Source organism: Camelus ferus, chromosome 29, assembly GCF_009834535.1.
Source record: "Camelus ferus isolate YT-003-E chromosome 29, BCGSAC_Cfer_1.0, whole genome shotgun sequence".
NCBI lineage: Eukaryota > Metazoa > Chordata > Mammalia > Artiodactyla > Camelidae > Camelus > Camelus ferus.
The window spans coordinates 4,711,325-4,732,644 of NC_045724.1; the positions used below are offsets into that span (position 1 = coordinate 4,711,325).

General features: G+C 36.8%; 1 protein-coding gene across 10 annotated transcripts in view; it reads right to left on the bottom strand.

Annotated features, from left to right (window-relative positions):
• The window catches only part of RALYL (RALY RNA binding protein like), a 585,337-nt gene that overhangs the window by 120,085 nt on the left and 443,932 nt on the right, over nucleotides 1-21,320 (bottom strand). The gene's annotated exons all lie outside the window — the stretch shown is intronic.

Consider the following 21,320-nt stretch of genomic DNA (forward strand, 5'->3'; position numbering starts at 1 on the left):
CTCCAGATGAACTCTGATGTGAATGTGCATATTTCACTGGAAAGTTAGGAGAAAAGCATACAATATTTTTTGCTTAACAATGTACATGTATAAAATCTGATGCTTTTATAAATATACTCTAACCAGCTTTTATTCAGACTATAAATGGAATTAAAACTTCAACGCTGAGAATAAAATTTCTCATAACACACAGTTTTGCTAAGAATACATTCATCCACTTTTACACACATTTTAATGGATCAGAGCTGTCAAAACTACTGTGAGATCAACTAAGGCAATTAACCTCTAATTTTTTCCCCTGTTCTTTCTTCACTTGTGTTTTGCTTTTCCCTTGAAGTCTATACTTAATGGAACAAAGTATGTCATAAACTGAGATTAATTAATGGGTTTTATACTTTGCTATACAGAAATATTCTCCAAGCTGTAATTTACAAAGTGTAACAACTTTCAGCCTAATATAATATATATATGATATATATAAAATATATCCATTAAATAAAGAAAATAGCCACTAACCTCATGCTACTTCTATGTTGAATTTACAATGGAAAATGATTATTGAAATAGAGTATTTTTCTTTCCTGGTATGAGTGGAACTTGTTTTGGCTGAGGAAATATATAACCACTTTTTACTTACCACATGAAAAGTAGCTAATACTCTTCAAATTTTTTTCCCTCCCCACCTTCTTTTTTAATTTTGCTAACATTCAGATCAAAAATTCAGTGCTCACAACTTCTTTTAAATGGAAGTATTACTTAACCAAATCCATTGCTCCTGCATTATTAAAATACAATCCCCCAAATTCAGTTTAAATATTGACTTGTGTATAAATCATTTCCATGTACAAATATAAAGGAAATAAACAAGTGGACAGTGGGGATTTTACTTCCATGAGGTTGAATAAATTTCACTAACTAACTGTGGCAGTAGCAAAAAATTTTCTTTTATGTAAATCAGTGTCCCTTATTATCTTCTCGGTGAAATCAGTACTAGTTTTAGCTTTCAAAACTAACTGCTAAGGAAATTTCTAGTGAAAAGAGATTATGTTCTTTTATTTTATAATATCCTCTCCTATTATAGTAATATTTGCTCTTAAATCTGGTCTGAGTTTACTTAACAGCCTATAGTTCAATATTCATTCTAAATTCTATTTATATCCAGCAACAATTAGGTTCATATTTCTACACAGAGGATATGGAATGCTACTTCTCAGAAGCACTTTTCCTACTTAATGTAAACTTTCCTTGTTAGTATATCAACATATATGTTATCACTGCTAAATTAAGAGGGGGACGAGATATATATATATACCACAGGAAATTTCAGATGAGAATGGTTGAGTGCACATTAACCATCCTTAAATCAAGTAAGAAATTGATAAAGAAGAAAAATAACTTTTGTACATTTTAGAAAGGGAACAGTAATCGTGATTTTATTCACAGTGTAATCAAAATGTGCTTCCATTATGTAAAGGGAAATGTGCTCATCTACAAATCAATGAGTGCCACTAATGAAAAAATAGAACAGCCTTTTAAAATGTATCTTTTATTATGTCTCTGCCCTGCATATAAAGCTTAGATAATAACTCATGACAAGAAAACATCATCAGCAATATGAATATTAAAATATGAATATAATTAATTAGGCACAACTGCATTCCTCCTCAGAGTGAGGCTCCGGGATCAGCAGGTGATGCTGTATAAATGATCGTGTTAATAGTGGAATTGTTGGGAAGATAGTCATACGTAACTAGTGGGTTCCTAAAATATGTACGTAATTAGAATGACATTAAGCCATCAATATTTATTCTTAGAAAGGTGACAATTCATTGCTGGCAAAGCAAACATTTTTCAGCTGTGGGTGTGGTTTGTGGCTAGGCTGTAACTGTCATTAGAATGTTTTAGCAGGTTTAAGCTCCTATCTATGGGAACACATAGGGAATCGCCACTGAAGGACTGTTATGTGTTGTCCACGTTGTCCGGATAGTTTTGTGTGCTTTTCCCCTAACCTTTTCCCTTCATTTTGAGGGCTGCCTATAAATAAATTTGTATTATCCTACTTCTTATTTACCTACATGATTTGCTTTACTCTGTGTCTTCTCTTCTTTACTGAGAAATTAGGGATCTGAAAACATGTCTGAAACATTACTTCAATATTTCAATGTTCCTATTTTTTTAGGGGGAGGAGATTGTGGATGCTACAGGGGCAATAAAATCCACGGTATACTGGTCCAGATAATACATGTCCTTTATTCTTTATAGGTATATTACTAATCTGAAAATTTCAAAAAATATAGGTTGCCTCTATTTTTTCATGGTAATAAATTATAACAACTTTTCTGTAAACCTTTTTGGAAACGCTCGGCTTAACCACAGCTCACATGATTTAAAACTCCAACTTCAATACTTTTAGCTTAATGGCATTGTCAAATGTCGAGAACCCTCAGTAAGAGGTTGATTTTTTTTAACAATATGCCATATTTTACCTTTTTTATGACAGCTGTTAAGTCACAAAACATTTGCAGTAAAGAATGATTCACCTAAGTGGATTACAGATTTAGTCACAATATTAAAGAACTTAGAATCTTCTGGATTTCTCTTGAGGCCACATAATTCTATTATTACCTTTGTATTAACATGCAAAATATGTGCAGTTCAATATTATAAAACAATGTAAGATTAGACAGATTATTTTCTGTTTCTTAAAGAGGATGATTTATACAGACACATCAGTCATACACATTTTAATTCAACCATGTTGAAAAATCTACTAATTCAGTAAAAACAACAGTTTGCCAGTTCTATCTGGAAAATATTTGAACGTTTCAGTTTGAATTTGCAAGGCTGAAATGAAGTCCAGTTTACTCCTGGTTACAATGTTTGTTAGACATATGGACGCAGGGATACAGGAAATACAGAAGGGGATGACTGACATTTGAAGTACCTGCCATACATCAGTGTCCCAGATGCCTTGAGAGGACTGTTGACAGCATGCCATTCATGTGTGTGGCTATGACAGACAAGACCAATAGGGGGTCAATAATGACGTTTAATGTCTCTACAAAAAGACTGTTACCTGGTTTGGGAGACTCAGCACCTGCCTGTAGGAGACAGGACTGCTTCTTTGGCCACACGAACACTTTACTCTGATCCATCCCCTCTCCAGGAGCTTTAGAGCATGCTTATGTCATTTCGCTATGTTCCAACAGCTCCTTCAAATGGTACATCTGCACTCTCCCTATGTTATCTTGGCAGTTGAACCTCAGTGGTCCATGGTGCCTGAGCATCAATGTATTCATGGTTAGTCATAGCATCAGGCTCAGGAGCAACACTGCCTGGGGTCAAATATTAGCTCACTAGACTATGAATTTTTGCCCGATTGGTTTAAAATTCCGTTTAGCTATCATTTCTTAGGGCAATTTTTCCTGACTCCTGGGTAAAGTCCGTTTGTCTCTGCTGTTTGGGTTTACCTCTTTCATAGTATGCAGAACGTGACACTTACTGAGAACTGCCACTAAGAGACAGTGCCTAATGGTTTCTCAGCACTTAGTAGGTGCTCAAAAATCATTTGTGAAATCAGTTAATACAGGATTCAAAAGAAGGAAAATAGCGAAAATGAATATATATATGTATATGCATGACTGGGACACCGTGCTGTACACCAGAAATTGACACACTGTAACTGACTACACTTCAATAATAAGAAAAAAGGATAAAAGATTCAAAATTGTGTGTAACACAAAGTGATATGATGGCAAGTCTGTAGGAAAGTGTTAGAAGAAAATACAGCAGAGAGTAAGATCAGTTAAAACACTGTTAAAATGATGTGGATGAAAAATGAAAAGGCTAGAAACCATGGTAGTGGTTGGGATAAAAAACACTGCAAAAAGGTAATAATACTTATTTCCTTACAACTCCTTTCATCTGTGGAAGAGTTCTCATATATACAGATTTCAATCTCCATTTCTTTGAACATTTGGCATATAATTTTTTTTTTAACTTCACTGCTTCACTTAACTAGTTATTAGACAATGGGGAGGTTAACTTACTGCACAGTTCAATTCTCAGAGTGATGCTGCTGCCATTACAGCGAATTCTCTTTTCAGAAAGTATCAAAACCCAAAATGATCTTGTTAATTGCAGAGAAGCAGATGTTAGGGCAACTGAAGATTGCCAAGGAGAGTGGAAAGGAGACAAAGGACATAAAGGACCTACGAGAAAACTGGGGAAAATACCTGCTCATTGATATTTTGCATTGTATCAAAACCTACATCAAAATATAATCAATAGGTTAAATATTAATACCTTTAACACCTTTGAATCTGGTCACATATTTCTATATTATTAAGCAAATATTAAACATTTGCATTCAACCAGTCAGCAGATTCCAGAGTCTGATTAAAGGACTAAAAATTAGTATAGTTTGAAGTCAGGATGCAAAGTCAGTGTTTTTGAAGAGACCCACCCATGAAGAATGCTAACATGAGAAACAGATATTCTATTTACTGTAAGCTATATATATATTTTTTGCTATAGTAGTCACTGGCTTTAAAAACTAAAAGACAATATACCATTTCCTTTGCTTTTTAAGTAACCTAAAGAATTTCAGATATAGGAACATGGGGCAGGATTATAATAGATCATCTTGTCCTTAGAGATTTTCCCAAGATTAAATAAGAAAGCCATGCTAGAGTTAGAGCTTTTCATTCTTCATCTGAGCTGCAGAGGCAGTAAGAAGATCAGATGAATTCAATCAAGTGATGCTGAAACTATCTGCAGCCTGAGTGGGGTTACAGAATTCTTCCCTACCCAATGAGCTAAAAACAGTTTAAAGAGAAAATGGAAAAGGACAACAAATGATGCACTAAGTTGCAAAGCAAATTCTCAGCTGAAATATATGGACTTGGCTTTTATTTTTGACCAAGCGTATAGAAATTAGCTCTAAGGAAAGTTTCAAGGTGTTAGAATCTTAAAGAACGTAGGGTCCAACGTTTTTCTTTTGGCTTAAATATGTGATTAAGAGATAAGTATATCACAATCTTAGATTCTGTCTGACTACAGTGGAAGCTCTATTCTCCTTACCTAAGTATTTCTAAAAGATGAAAAAATAAGTAAAGAGATGACAAATTAAATCAAGTCATTATTATTATTTTTCAGTTCACTTTTACATATTTAGTGTAATCTGTTTAATTTTGTTACTTAAGATATCTGAAGCAGTAATTATAGCTTAATAACATTTATAAGATCTATTTAGAAAAATGTGCATGCTAGATTTCTGTCCTCCCTTTTAGGCATTTTAAGTATTGAGAGAACCAGATGTACTCAAGTTATATATTCTATGTCATAAATGTTTAAGACAATATAATCAACTGTTTGTAAATGGGGTTGACTTTATTGAGAAATTCAATTTCTTAAAAGAGAATTAATTTGAACATTAATCAAAGAACATATTAAGAATAAGTAGTTATTCTTATTTTAATGCAATTATAAATTGTATTAATGTAGAAATTGTATTTAAATGTATAAATGTATAAATTGAATTTAAAAGGATGCAAAATGAATGAATCTAAATCATAAGAAAATTAAGACTTGAATGTGTAACTTAATAAAGTTAATTTAAATAAAAATTAGCCTACTTAAATATCTACATACAAAACTATCATTAGATGTTAAGTACCTTAAATGGTAGCCTGCTATTTGGTTTTTAAGTACATTTTACTAACTATTTTGAAGAACTGTATTGTGGTTGAGTGTGTGAGATTCAAGTATACTGACAGATTTCTCTAAATTTCTTCAATTTTATGTGTGGAGCTAGTTCCTTGTTGAGCTATTTTGGAGAGCACTAGGTCATTTTAATGCAATTTCTTATCAGGGAATGAGTAGAATTTACCTTTCTATCTACAAGCTATAAGAAAGAATGCCTTCTAAGAGTTGTGTTTGGTGGTACAGTCTAATAAAATAAAAAGGCCACAGGACTCCTCTTTATGGACCACGAGTGGTCCTCTGATTTTCTTTTCATTGTATAGTACGCTTGGGTTATGGTCTGATGAAGAAATTGCTGTGTCCTTTCTGAAACAGAAAGTTACTCTTAGCCAAACTGCCTGACTTGAGTCTGAGTCTTTCAAAAAGGTAAGATTTTTCTCAAGGTACCCAAAGCATCACTAAAGTTTCAGAGTTCTCTATGTTTTAAAATATTTACGATTTTTTTCTTTCTGATATAAAATACTATGTCTATGCCAACCCCAAATCGGAGGATATACACTTGTGATGGAACAAGGAGTTGTTGGAGAAATTTATTCTTATTACTATTTATCTTACATTTTCTTTGGAAGAACCTCCCCCAGCCTGTGGGAGGTGTCTGTTGCTTTGGATTCAAATTGTTATTGCAGGATGCAAAGAGAAAAAAGGTCAACTTTTACATTTTGATATGCAGAGTGGGATTTTTTTGAGGCTGAAGCTAGAAAACAATCTTGAAAGCCAGGCTTTGTTGAGAGATAAAAGAAGTTCCTCTAATCCTTTAATCTTTTGTTTTTTTAAATTGAAGTATACTCAGTTATGATGTGTCAGTTTCTGGTGATCAGCATAATGTTTCAGTCCTACATATGCATACATATATTCGTTTTCATATTCTTTTTCATTATAGATTTATTCTTGGTAAATATCAAGGCATCCTGTAGACTCAATCTTAAGTTCTTCCACAGCCTGGAGAGGCTACTGCTTAACTAATCTCCCTGAACCATGAGGCTACCTCTGGAAGGGGCACAATATGTAAGAAAAGTCCACCCCAAAACGTCTACAACCACGCCCTTCAATCCCAAGGTATGGGAAGACGGAGGCAGGGAGAGGAGTGGGAGGTAGACGACAAGACACACACATCAAATATCCACTGACTGGGTTGAAGGAAAAGACAAAATCAGAGTCTTGGACCAGTTTCTGTGTAGGATTCTGGAAGGAGCATTTCCAGATGGGCATTATGTGCATAAATAAAAGATACCCCATGAGAGTAAACTTCTGCATGCTACAGAGCATTAGGAGCCTCACGAAGAAAATTGTTTAGTTGTAGAAGAGTAAAGAAGCCACATTTTCTTCACGTTACTGAACAGTGGCTAGCAAACCTTGCGACCCCAACTTATCCAATAGAGTCACTTCTATTATAACACATACGTGGTCCTAAACATCACCATAATACAACCCATCACTGCACAATAAAGTCCACAGGGCTTACGGGGAAAATGCGGGTTGTTGCAGAGCACTCAAACAATTCAGTGGTGATACATTTTTAAAAAAGAGATCCTAATAAAAACAGTAGCGCAGTTTTACACATGCTAAACCATTAAGAAACACTTCAGCATGGCAATAAACATGGCCCTTTATCTTGGAAAAAAAGACCTGACGCTTGCTCTTGGAACGGTTGCAGCTTGTGAGTTAATGTGATGTGGTCGGTCGGGGGAGGTGATCTGAAATCATAGGGAAGGTTGTAACCCCAGGTGTGGATGGATGGAGGTGACTGGTGAACAGAGCTGATAGATGTTGGAGGGGTGTCTGTGTGTGTGTGTGTGTGGATTGTGTGTTCCTCTTTGGCTAGATTCAGCCTGATGAAGGTTTTATGCTCACCTACTGTTTCTCCTAGAGAAATGTATACATACACAAACAGTTTCTGTTATGCTTAAGTTATTCTTTAGTATATTAATTACTTTGGAACAGAGTCACAGTTTCAAAACAACTGCCTGCACTTGGAGATTTAACATCATCATCTATTGTTCACCATCTCTAGTGCAGATGAAAAGGTCTAAATCAGGAGCCCTGTTCGGATACCAATCTCTGCTTCTCTAAATAAAATCATTCACCCGAATGTCAGTACCAGCAAAACAGAAGGCAGTCTGGGCTTTCTATTAATGACCCTCCTTTAGGAAACCTTGAATGATCTTGACCTTTTTGTGAGTAGTTTAGACTGGCGATTTTCAAGGTGTGGTTTACCTATAATACTTGACCAATACACAGGCTGAGGTGTGTTTTAAATGAGACTGTACAATTAAATGGAAGCTAGTGCCTTTGCCACAAAAGTCAAGCAGTCGGTTCTCTGAGTAGGTTGGGTTAGGTTTAAATTTCTTTGTATCTTTAAAGCGTGGCTTCCTGCATGGCTTTGCTGGGACCTAAAAAAGACAGCGGGGCAATGGAAGGAGAAAGGCTGGCTCAAGTCCAGCAGCATTTTTAAGCAAAAACGAGCAACACCTGGTTTGTGTCTGGACCTCACACAGTGGGGCTCTGACTGCCTCCCTGCACCTCTCCAGCCAGAATGGGGCAGATCTGTGGGTTTCAGGGAGCTTAGAGCTTAGAATTATTACGTTGCAGAATGAGCAGTAATTAATGAACTGTCTGCTCTGATTCCATCCCTCTCATAATGCTCCAGTATCTCTCTCCTCCTCATTCCTTTTTATTTTGCTTTTTAAAGTTGTGACTATATATATACACATATAAAACAAAACTGACCATTTTAACCATTTTTAGGTGCACAGTTCAGTGGCATTCAGTACATTCAGCACTGATGTGTGCCCCTCTCCACCATCCATCTTCAGAACTTTTTAATCTTCCCCAAATGAACCTCCATACCTATTAAACAATAACTCCCACTCCCCTGTCCACCCAGACCCTGACAACCACCATTCTGTTTTCCCTTTCTATGAGTCTGATCACTGCAAGTGCCTCAGAGGAGTGAAATCATACAGTATTTGTCTGGTTGGTTTAACTTGGCATAATGTCTTCAAGGGTCAACTGTGCAGCAGTAGCATGTGTCAGAATTGATTTTCTTTTAAGACTATTCCTGTCTCTAAATTTCTTTTGATGTTGACCAAAAAAAGAAGAAAAAAAGGACTAACTATTTATTTCCAGGCATTCTATGTCTTGGCCTTTTTCATTGCAGCCCTTGGGCTAAAGTCTGACCAGGTGTTCACAGTTGACACATGAGCTTGAAGATACTCAGTTCCTCCTCGGTCTTTTCTTCTTCAGACTAAATAGTTTCAGCTTCTCTAATCTAACTCCCAGTCCTCTCCAGGAACTCTCCAGCTAGGAATAAAGTTGGTGACTGAAATGCCAAAACCATTTTCTGAGCCCAATCTGTCTTCAAATATCAAGCCTAAATTGACAGTGTTTGCACAAGAGGTACTTTAAGCTTGGTGAGGGGAAGACAATCAGCAAGAATACTAAGTGACAAGGTGACATCTTTTATGTTCTGATACTCGTTGTGGTCAAGCTGTTTCCAATGAAGGCGTAAGGAGGAGAACTCAGATGCAAAGTGACCTCTGAAGCAGAGGAAAGAGTAGAAAATTTCACATTTAGCTTTATCCCTGTTTCAGGGAATCACTATCTTATTTTAGAATGCTGTCATTTTAAACCTTTGAAATGCTTTCTATAGAAATGATTACATTAATCCTGCAGTCAATTTGTCTGAAGTGAGCAAGTGTTACAGCTATCAAAAGTGCTACAAAAATAATTGAATACATTTTTAAAGCTGGTAGATAGTGTGGCTGTAATTTATTTTCTTGGGATTGCCAGGAAATAGCAAGAAGGAGAAATAACTCTATCAGGCACCAGAAAAGGGATAGATAAATTGAATAATGCCAAGCTTAATGTTATTCAATGATCTCACTTGGTCAATAAGTCGCATTAAGTTCTGCTTTCAATTATTTTTCCCCCTTAGGAGCACACAGAATTGAGGACAACTATCTATTCTTTCTTGATTTAAACTATACGTGCACAAGTCAGCCTGATGGATAAGCTAACCCGACTGCTGAAGGGCAGCCTGATTCTCTGTGACACTTCGCCAGGACCAATGTGTAATGCATTATCCGAGGGAAGATATTAGGTTCCCTTGGGGAATGTTCCACTGTACCTGTATTTCCTTGCGGTTAATGCTTGGTGCACATCAAAATCGACCTGTAGGAGTTGATGTCTGCCTCTCCCAATTTGCTCTAGAACTTTCTTACTCCCTGGGGCCACAGTTATGACACGTGACTGAAGGCAGAGAGCTGAAAAAAACTGAGTAACAATTCTGTGCATATATCCTTCTTCTTCTTTTATACAGAGTTAACTTCTCAGGATTAATCTTGGTTTTAAACATGGCTTTGTTTGAACTGACTTCCCAGGCTGTACTAATATTTATCATTTTGTTTTCATTTATCGATCATTTATCCCATGCTTATAATGGTATACTATTTGCTGAGGACACTTTCAGAAAAATATACAATTGAATGATCATTTGAAGTATCTCAAAAAATTTTTTTAAGTGCCATCTTCTCAGAACACTGACCACTTTTGTTGGCAGAAACTTTTATTATTATATATAAAGCTGGTAACCAATTGTCCATGAAGGTATTTGATGTTATACTGGATATTTATCCATTAAATTCATAAGGCTAGACTCCAGATGCCCGTCTAGGTCCTTGCCAGTATTTCTCTCTCTAAACTTGCCATACACGAGGTTTTCAAGGACACTTGAGCTCTTTAAAAAATTAATCCTTATATGACTATAAACTTGTTTGTATCTTTTCACATAAAGATTGTCTTCTCTCATCTTCAGCCCTCCACCCCATCCCCCACCCCATCTCAGGCTCAAGGCAGAACCTAAATTAAAAAATAACATGGCCTTGGAGATAATTGGTCAGTCTATTTTCCAAACCTTAGATAATGTTGCCCCCCCCCTCCACTTTTAGTCAGCTAACAAAGAATAAGCAGTACAGAAAAATGTGAAAATGGAATCTCTTTAAACTGAGTATTTCCTTCTGACAACGAGGGGCTTACAGGAGGGATGGCTTGTATGCTACGGCGCAAATTCTTTCCTCTCCAAGGGACACTTTTTCCTGTGAATTACAAAGGCATTCTGGGTAACACGACACTGCAGGAACAGACAGTGAGGACGGCGTGATGGACAGTGAGCCTGGAGGTGACTACAAGCAGTGCCCTGATGGCTAACAGTACTGTACCAGCGTCTTTTCCACCTTCCGTCTGAGATGTGCCTTTCCTGAGTCCCACCCAGAGTGTGATACTGAAGCAGTCAGTGCACAGGATGGGAGTCAGTTCCCTTTAAAATAGCCACCCCTCCCTCTAAGGCCATCTGGGGAACTCTGGCTTAATAAACCGTAACTCTTTTTCTGTTGACCCCCTGGGATAAAAAAAAAGAACCCATCTTCTTTCCTTTTCTCTCTTCTTCCTTCCTTTATTTTCCTTTTAAGACTCTTCGGGCCTCAGAAGACATAATACATTGGTCTATAATTATAATAGTAACCCAAATAGGTGTCATGTGGCACTTTGGTTACATTAGGACATAATCCTCTCATTATCTTTGCATTTCCAGGTGCCTGTCATCACTGAATCCTCCAGCTGTGACTCAGATAACTTGCAATTACTGAAAGCTCGTGCCAGAATAATACAGAAACTTCTCAGCCATTTGCACAGAGCCCTCAACCTCACACCCTACACAATTCAATTTTTGTGATTCATTTTTTTAAAACCTCTGGAGTTATTATGCAAGTTCAGAAATCTCTTAATGTTTTGTGGGCATATCAATGAAACCTTTAGATGGTTCCTTTCAATTATTGACTTTCTTTTTAGGATAAATTATTGTGTAATTTCTTCTTTCTTACTGATTGCTTTTACTCTGCAACCAGTAAGAGAGAGAGAGGGAGAAAACTTTCTTCCTCTTTTTCTCTCCTGACCTGAAACAATAACCCTCAGGATTCAGTCTTTCATCCTTCATTCTCCACATTTCCTCCTGCAGAGAGACACTAGCTCTTCAAGCTTCAAAACTATCATCCCATGGAAGACTCTGTATGGTTCAGTTCATTTTTGAAGTCTTCTGTTTCCAGAGGGATGTGATACATACCTAACGTATAAGGTTTCTACTAAACTGGTTACCTTCCTTCCCTAAAGAAACCTTTTCCGATTGCTCTTTATAAGCACTAGCACCGCTGTCTTCCCCTGATTTTTCACACCATTGGACCATGATTCCTGAACTTATTCTTTAGCTCTGTTTAGTCTCCACCTTTGCCTTGGAACTGACCCCTCATGGTACGATGATTCTTTTCTGTGGCTCTCGCCAACTCCTCAGACCAGCCCATCGCAACACACACACCTGGGCTTGTGCGTGGATTTCTCGTTCTGTTCCTCTTACATATGTTTATTCCAGTCCCTTTTAATATCATGTTATTAAGGCATCCCAGTTAGTTTTGATCCTTCTGTACTGATGTTTAAAGACTTCTATTAAGTCATTCGCAACTGGTGGTCCTCAGCTGCATTTTTCCAAAGTGATCTTTCGCTGTTATTAAGATGATTTATCTGCTTCCTTCAGCTGGACCACTTTAATCAATCCTCTACATACACCGCTAATTATTCCTTCTACCTGAAATACAGTTTCACTCTTCCCTGCTCAGTCATTTCCATTATCTTCTTCAAGACCTAGAACATTTCTCCTTGGAAAATCCTCTCGAGTTGATATATTTTCATGTCCACACTCTTCACTCCTTCACTGTCCTTTTTTTGGGGGAGCATCAAGAAGACGTGACCTCCGGTTTGGCAGTGAGGTGGGCCCATCTGGAATCCCCTGTCCTTGGAATGTGCCTTCCACTACCCTCCCCCATTCCCAGAAGCTGCCCCGAGGACACAGCCTTGAGATGGTCATGTGGTGATGAGACAATCTGGACAGTACAGGTGACGGAACCCAGTTAAGACTTCTGGATAAACTTTTAAGATTCTGGTTGGCAGATGCAGAAATCTGCTTGTCCGGCGGCCACCCAAGACAAGCCTCTTAAGTAAGTTCCCTTGCTTATTAAAACTGTCACCTGTCAAACTGGTGAGGTCTGCCTCTTTCTTGGGTCTCTCCTTGCCCTCCTTGGATGGAGGTGGGTGGGGAGCTGGTTTCACGTTACACCAGGAGGCTCCCGACATTGAGGACCAAGAGATATCTACATTATTTTATTTTACATTTATCAATCTGATCTTAATTTTTCCTAGTTTCTTTTGTACTATCAGCTCTTTAATTCAAATGATTACCTAATACCTGAGACACGGCTCTTTCCATGTGAAATACAATGTGAAGCATTTGATAATTGTCTATGAACCAAGAAAAGCATCTGATAACTGTCTATGAGCCTACAACAGAAATTCATAGCATTAGACCTGGATATTTTTAGCCAAGTTTAATCATCCCATGGAGCTTAATTCTCAATGGGAGAAGGAGCAACATACAAATTTAAACTTTCAGAATAAAAATTATATATAAATAATGGCCACATTAATTACACTTAACATTTCTATGCATTTAATTTTAGGTTTTTGCTGGCAATTCCAATATCATCTTCAGAAAAATGATATGTATTCATATATTAACAAAAGAGTTCCTATTTAATGAGCCGTTTTTTTCCTTAATCAGCTTCATCATCCTGAATGGTTAGTTTAGGAATAAATGCTTAACTTTAAAATTAAGCTTCATCAGTTAAGAAAATAATCAATCTTAAATTTCTCAAAAGTTGCCAAGTTTAAACACTTATTAGTAGATTTGGGCAGTTACTGTTAGACCAATTCATTAAGCTTCAGTACGTTTATGATAGTATTACCGTCATTTCAAAAACGTTATGCACACAAACAGCAAGACAGTCAGTTGTGGGTCCCAGTATACTAAAGTATGTCCAGTTACTACAGTAATATTTTATTGTCTGTGATGCTCACATTAATAACAACGTACATCTGTGCTGTGTTCAAGACGTAGCTGTAAAGGTGATGTTTGTTTATATTTTCCCAAATGATTTTGCCATTTAGGGAGAAGGTTAAAAAATACAAAATAACAAAGGGTAGGAAAAACATCTGTCCGAGTTTTGCTGACAGTGATGCAAATCCAAGTTTTAAGAGGGTCTAGAAGCCCTAACCCCACTTGTTACTGACAGTCCTGCGATGACGCCTCAGAGATTTCAGGTTAGCACTTAAATCTTCAGCTTGACACATGAAGGAATCATAGTCTGGCTCTAGCCTAGTCTTAACCACATCTCTTAAAGATGTCTTTGTACTTCTTCATGCTGTTCCTCTGTTTCTCCACCAGGAATGTTTTCCTCTTTCTGAGTTCCTACTCTCCCAAAGTTCAACTCAAGTTAAGCACCTCACCCCACCTTCTCTAATTACACCATTGATTTGGACCATCCTCCTCTGCTCCCACCGCAATCTCTGCTTCCCTCTGTCACAGCACTTACTACAATCGTTGATCTACTTGATCTGAACATTTGGCTGTCAGTGCACCAAGGGAAGGAATCTTTATCTAATCTGATCACATACGAACACCTAGCACAATGTGTGACATACAGTAAATAATTAACATATTTTTTAAGGAAAACTTGATGGATTTGCATAAACTTTATCTGAAAATCAGTCTGATTATCTTGGAATTATACCTACACATTTCACGTGGGCATTTTCTTTACTTGATCTGTGTGCTTTCCAGAGGCACTGGCCTATGTATATTATATTAAAGTCTGAAATAACCTTTAGTTCTATAGGGAAATCTGCTTCGTATAGATTATTCAGATTGAAAGGGTAAAAAGGTCATAAATATCTCCCTTAAAAGTCTGACTTTAATGGTACATAGGCTAATATTGAGCAATGTTTTATAAAGGTCAATGTAATGCCAATATAATATTTACCTATCTATTTATTTATTTTTGAGTGAAGTAGATTTATTCAGAGAGATACATACTCTGTAGACAGAGTGATGGACGTCTTAGAAGGCCAGAGAGGCCATGAGGCACGGGGGTGGGTGTTTAGTTTAAAATACAAGCAGATACACACTCCGTGGATGGAGGGCGGGCCTTCTCAAAAGGCAAGAGAATGGCCCAGTGTGATATTTATATTTGCTAACATGCTTTACAAGTTAAGATGAAATTACATGTTCATTTATCTTTAATAGTTTAAAAGTTTACTGCAGCAAAAAGTTAAATATAAATTGCTATTAATAGCAACTAATAGCTTTTCAGTAATTCCAAATTTAAAAAAAAATTCTGCTTAAATGTGATGATTTCAACCATGGTATTTGGAACCAGGCAGAACTTTCATGTCTTGGTTTTCTCACAGTTTCTTCTTTGAGCTATTTAACTTCGTTACACTGTAAGTTATCTCATCTATAAAATGTGAATTGCATTTAAAATAGTTTAGAACCTGGCAAGTAAGAATTCCACAAACGTAGCATTATTTTGGTAGTAACATAAGGATCTCTCATGTCTTTCAAAATTTGTATAAGAGCTGAATAGAATTAAAGGAAAGAAAACTCCCAAAATATTTCTTTTAAGGATGTTTTCATATTAGAGGTTGGTGAAAGGATATCATGATATCACTTACAAAGTTTATGATAAGAATAATAATTGCATGAAACACCAAGTAACTCTGGATATTCAAACACAGTAAGAAATGGTTAAATATTTTCTTAGAGAACATGCAGTTCCGAGAATGGACCTGTAAGAATGTTTTTGTGGAAATGGAGGTGTTTTCCTAACAACATTCGTACAGTGGACAATATGAAATAGGATGCGGTATGATGCGAGACTCCACATAGCTGATGTCTTAAATGCCTGAGCTATTCTTACATGCTCTGTGTGTCTAGTTCATAGTTCATCTGTCTCATGAAACTTTCTCAATCTCAATTTCTCCACCACAGAAATACTATTAAAGTTTCCACTGGGCTATATTCCATCTTACACTGTCCTTTACTTGTTTTCACTAGTCCCCCAAACTATTCTTGCTAGGAAGGGAAGATGAGATTTTATGTTACCTTTTTATCATAAAAGATACAGCAGTTTGACTACTGGTTTAAATAACCAGCTCAGGGCTGTTTGTACAGACTGCTTAACACATGCTTTTTTCGCACTGATGTAGAACTCAGGTATCTTTGGAAATGACATCAATTTTTCCCAGTAGAAGAGTATATTTACTGTACTGAGGGAAAACATGTATCAAATTAAAATAGTTTGCTCATTATTGTAATTCTTTGCTCCCTAAGAAATTAAAATTAACTATGCTCAAATCCACCTCCTGTGTCTCTCACATTGCTGGGAAAGTCTGGCTATAGTTAGTGGGTATCACAGTTTGAGAATATTTTAGGAAATAATGTGTCATAACTGCATGTGCTTGACTTTCTAACGTTTTGGGACTGACTGAAAGGCTAACCTCCAAAGAGCATGGTCAGAAATAAAAATTGTAGTGTTTGAGAAGACGTCGTGAATGACATCTCTGAACCTTCATTTTCCTTCTTGGTGTTCGGATCTTAAGGAAAGGGGAATGCTTTTCACTCATCGTTGAATGGTAGCATCCTCCTTTCAGGAAGGTTGGTTCCAGTTCAACCAGAAGCTTAATTCGTGGCTAGAGAGAACCTCACTGTTTGAGGTCCTAATAAAAAGTAGATTGTTGGCATTGCAGTTAGTGGACTGAGTTTCAAGCTAACATACCAGCCTAAGAAAGGAAATGAAACATTAGTGGACAACCAGGCTAAAGGCTCAATCATTTACACTGCGGACAAGCAGGTAGGTTGAGGTCCAGTTGGCAGTTGGCATGTGGGAAACTCTACTGCTGGGGTCAAGGGTGACTGAGACATAGTTAAACTTGGTTCTCTTTGGTTTCAGGAGCCATGGATGGTGGAGTTTGTAGGATGCACTGAGGAAAATTTAAAAATTCTTTGTCTTTAAGTTGCATTTTTTTAACTCAAGAAACTGTACTGTAAGTAGGATAGGATTTTGCTCCTCCACTGTTCATTAATTTTTATTGCATGACTCCTACATGGCAGACAGTGTTCTAGGTCCTGGGGATACAGCATGAAGAACTTGGAACAGCACTGCAGGGGTAAGTCCCCAAAATGCATCATCCAGGATGCTGGTATCCAGGCTACTTCTTGGGGGTACTGTTTTTGTTAGGACTGTGAAAACTCTAAGGTGGTAATGGACAGTCCATCAATATGGTAAGCACAACTTTGCTTCTGCCCATTTGTGGCCAGTAAAAATATTAAATTTCCTGATAAATGAAATCTTTGATATATATTTATCATACTTGTATATTCTATTGTGTTGTAAGTCATAATTTACAACAGCATATTTACATTTGTCTTCTCCAAACCCATATATTTAATTTGAAATAAATTTATTTAATGTCTGTTCCTTCCTTTTTCTCCCTCTGAGTACCCTGCTGTAACTTATCAAGATTACTTTCCTGGGAGACTTCCAATCTGTACCTTCAGCGTTCACTTTAATAAATACCTCCTGCATCATTTTTCCCCTATTAAATAAATAGTAATATTATCAGGAAGAACTGCCAAGATACAGGGACTTAGAGCAGACCATTCTTATAAGAATAATCAACATGTCTGTCGTGACTGACAAGAACAGAATATCAGAAAACAATAGGATGTATTTTGGCATTCTAGGGCTAAATATATTGCTTCTAAAGATATTGCTTCTCCATATACAACATTCTAGAAGAAACACATTTATAATGGCATGAACCTTTTTCCTCCTGTAACTTGCTAGTTCCATTTACAATACCCAAAATATAACTCCATTACATTATGCAAGTTTAACAATAAAGAAACAGCAAATGAAAGATTCTTATATGGCTATACCATAAAAACGAAAAAAAAATTTACCTTTGGCATATTCTCTTAAGGTAAAACTAATAAACACAGAAACTATAACAAAATTCATTGTTTTAGCCAATTATAATATTTTTAAGAGATGAGTACAGATTTTTATTTTTTCCACTCTGAAGACAAATTTCATTTAGTATGTTAGTTTGCCAGAGATTTAAATTAAGGGATGACATGCATAACAGGAATAGAAAATGGGATTAACAATAAAAGATATTCAAGGATAAGCAGAGATAAATCTGACTGCCCACTTGCTGACTCAAATAGACTGCACAGAATGTGTATGTTACGATCTGTGTGCATAAATCATGCAGTTCATACACAAAGAGCAAGACTTATTTGCAACAAAATCCCCAAATAAAAATGATTGTGTATATTTTCAAACAAAAAGAATACTTTGTATGTAGGTCAACACTCACATTTTGCTTGGCAGCAATAGCAAGCATTTGTTCTGTCTTTTTCATATTTTTGTTAGTCTCCTTTGGTCATTTAATCCAGAGGTAGGTGACACATGATGTGCAGCAAATCTTTCCATCTCTGGACTTGGCTGATAGTGACAGGGCAGGTGTTTCAGAGCTGACTACCATTCATCCAGTGCTCACTGCGGCCCATGCACAGGGCAAAGGGTTTTGCAGATATTTTCCTATTTAGCAAAACAACCCTATGATGTAAATCTTGTTGTCACTTCTAATATATAGATGAGCAAGCAGGCTGGTGGGGCAGGGAGGGGTTCCAATTTTGGCCCACTTGACTCCAAGACCAGCACATTATATATGTATTTATTTTTTTAATTTTATTTTTTATTGAAATGTAGTTAATTTATAATGTTAGTTTCAGGTGTATAGCAAAGTGATTCAGTTACACATATGCATACAGGAGTTTGGGATTAATAGGTATACACTACTGTACATAAAATACATAAACAACAAGGACCTACTGTATAACATGTGGAACTATATTCAATTTCCTATAATAACATATAATGGACAAGACCAGCATTTTAAAGTTTCAACTAAAATTGAGTTCTTTTCTTACAAACGCCACTGTATTATTTTCCCACTTTTTCCATCTTTAGGACTAACTTCATCTTTCTGTTTCCAGTACTAACATTAATATTACATACTTAATCATCATATGTTCTCCCGTAAAGCATTGTGCTAACAAACTCTACTTGAAGAGATAGATCAGAGATAAAACCATGGAGTGTCAGAATGAAAAGAAATCCTACAGTTCTAGGTTAGTTTAACTTCTTAGTAATATGAGGACATTTTTATATAGTATAGGTGAATGAGAAGGTCTATCCTGGGGATCTGAAACAAATGACATATGAATGTTAGATGGCAGGCTAAATATAACACCAGATTTGTTTCTCTATATGTGTTTCTTAAGCTGTAAGCTAGTTGCTCATTTAAACACTCTTCATAGTCTCCATTTACCTGACAGCAGTTAAGTGTGAGCACACCTAAAAGATAACTTCAGAGAATGATGAGCCAGAGGCTCTATTTTTAATGGTTACTTTTGACTTTCCCCAAATCTAATATCTGACTCTGGGCCCCAAAAGGGCCAGAATAAAAAGTATATTAATTTTCAAAATAAGCATTTAAAATCATGATAATAGAAACAGCCCTGTCAAAACAGAAACAGACTCACAGACATAGAAAACAAACTTATGGTTACCAGTGGGGGAAGGGGGTAGGAAGGGGTAAATTGGGAGTTTGAGATTGACAGATATTAGTATATATAAAATAAACAACAAGTTTCTTCTGTACAGCACAGGGAACTATATTCAATATCATGTAGTCACCTATAATGAAAAAGAGTATGAAGAGGAATATATGTATGCATGTGTATGACTGAAACACCAGAAACTGAATCAACATTGTAAACTGACTATACTTCAATTTAAAAAAACAGCCTTGTCAAGTAAATCATACGTTACATCTTTTTTAGGCACTACCAAAAATTAAAATGCATTTTATTTTTATTTAATTTATACTAAAAGTCATTTCCCCATCAATAAATGTTAGCTTTGTTATTTGAGATCTCTGATGTCTGATGTTTTCATAGCATAATAACATATATAACATTATATGTGTTAAGAGTTTTACATGAACAATCTAACTCATTGGATTGTAACCATCTCTTTTTCTCTGATGGGGAAAGAAACGCTTGTGGAGTTTAAGAAAATTACCCAAGGTCATGCATTTAGTAAATGGAGGGGCTGGTATATAAACAGACAGGGCTATTAATCATTTGTGGTTCACTTAACAAATATTTTCTAAACACCTACTCTATCTCGGTGAAGGTTCAGGGTATAAAACGGTGAGTAAGACATGTGATTTCTCTCTCCTTGTGCTTCTAGACAAATGGGAAGAACACACTTGTGAATACATATTTACCAACAGAGGTGAGAGCTACGCAGGGAACGCACAGAGAGCTTGTACCGAAGGGAAACCTCTGGGGCATCAAGGAAGATTCCTGAGGAAGTTGCATTTGACCTGAGGTCTCAAGGACAAGAAATGTGCTTTAAACAAAGAAAGTGTGGGGAGTGGGGGTGGGGAGTTAAGAGCATTTTATGAAATGGAAACACCGTGAATGGAGTCCCAGCTTGTGCAAGATGGGCAATGACAGCACGGCTGAGGCGCCAGAGTTACACAGAATGTGGGTGAAGGTACAGAGGAGGACACGCCTGCCTAGAAGGTACCCTGTAGGTGGCTGAAGGACTTTCATCTTTTTCTAAGGGCAATAGAAAGTCATTAAAGGTGTTTTGTAACACTATTTTGTTTTTACTCTGAATGTGAAGACTAGATTTGGATTTTTGAAACACGACACTGGCTAGATTATAAAAAAAACAACTGCAGCATGTAGATAAGAGATGGGGGAGGCACCATTTTGAAGGTTACTGCAGTAGCCCAGGTATAAGGTAGTTAATGCTTGCAATAGCTGGGTAGGTGTGAAGGTGGAGAGAAGTGGATGGACTATAGAGCAATTTAAGAGATAAAATCAGTGGGGTTTGGTGATGGATTAAAGATGGAGGATGAAGAAGAAAGAGACTTCAAAGATGATCACCTGATACATTGTGCATAATCATTATGTGTGCTGCTTCTTCGTACTCCAAAATAGAGGGAGATTTTTAAAGCAGAAAACTTTCCTTTAGGCTCTCAGGTAAAATACTTCTCTGAGTTTTATTCTTGGAAAAGGGTTACAATCCCACCCTGCTCACCACACAGAGTTACTGGAAGGCCGTGTGAGCACAGCTCCGCCATCCAACTCTGGGTGCAGATTTCAGCTTCATTATCCTATAGGTGCTGTGGTTAGAGGTAAGCAAGATTTTCTAAGCCTTCATTTCCCCTGGTACAAAGTAGAGGTAATAATATCTAACACGTAGGGTTATCATAAAAAGTAAATGCTTATTCCATGCAGCCTACTTGCTCAGTTGACTTTTTCAAGTCAAATGGGATTTTTCAGCAAATAAATGCTCCTTTTCCTCCTCCTCACTTTGTCTTCTCTGCCCCTACTTCTCCGGTACTCTCTCCTCCTGTACTATGTCCATTTTCTCCCCTTCCTCCTCCACCCACCCAACATCATTAGCATCCTCCTCTTTCTCCCACTCCCCTTTCTTCTTACTCATTAACATACTCATTCAGTCATCTCAAGT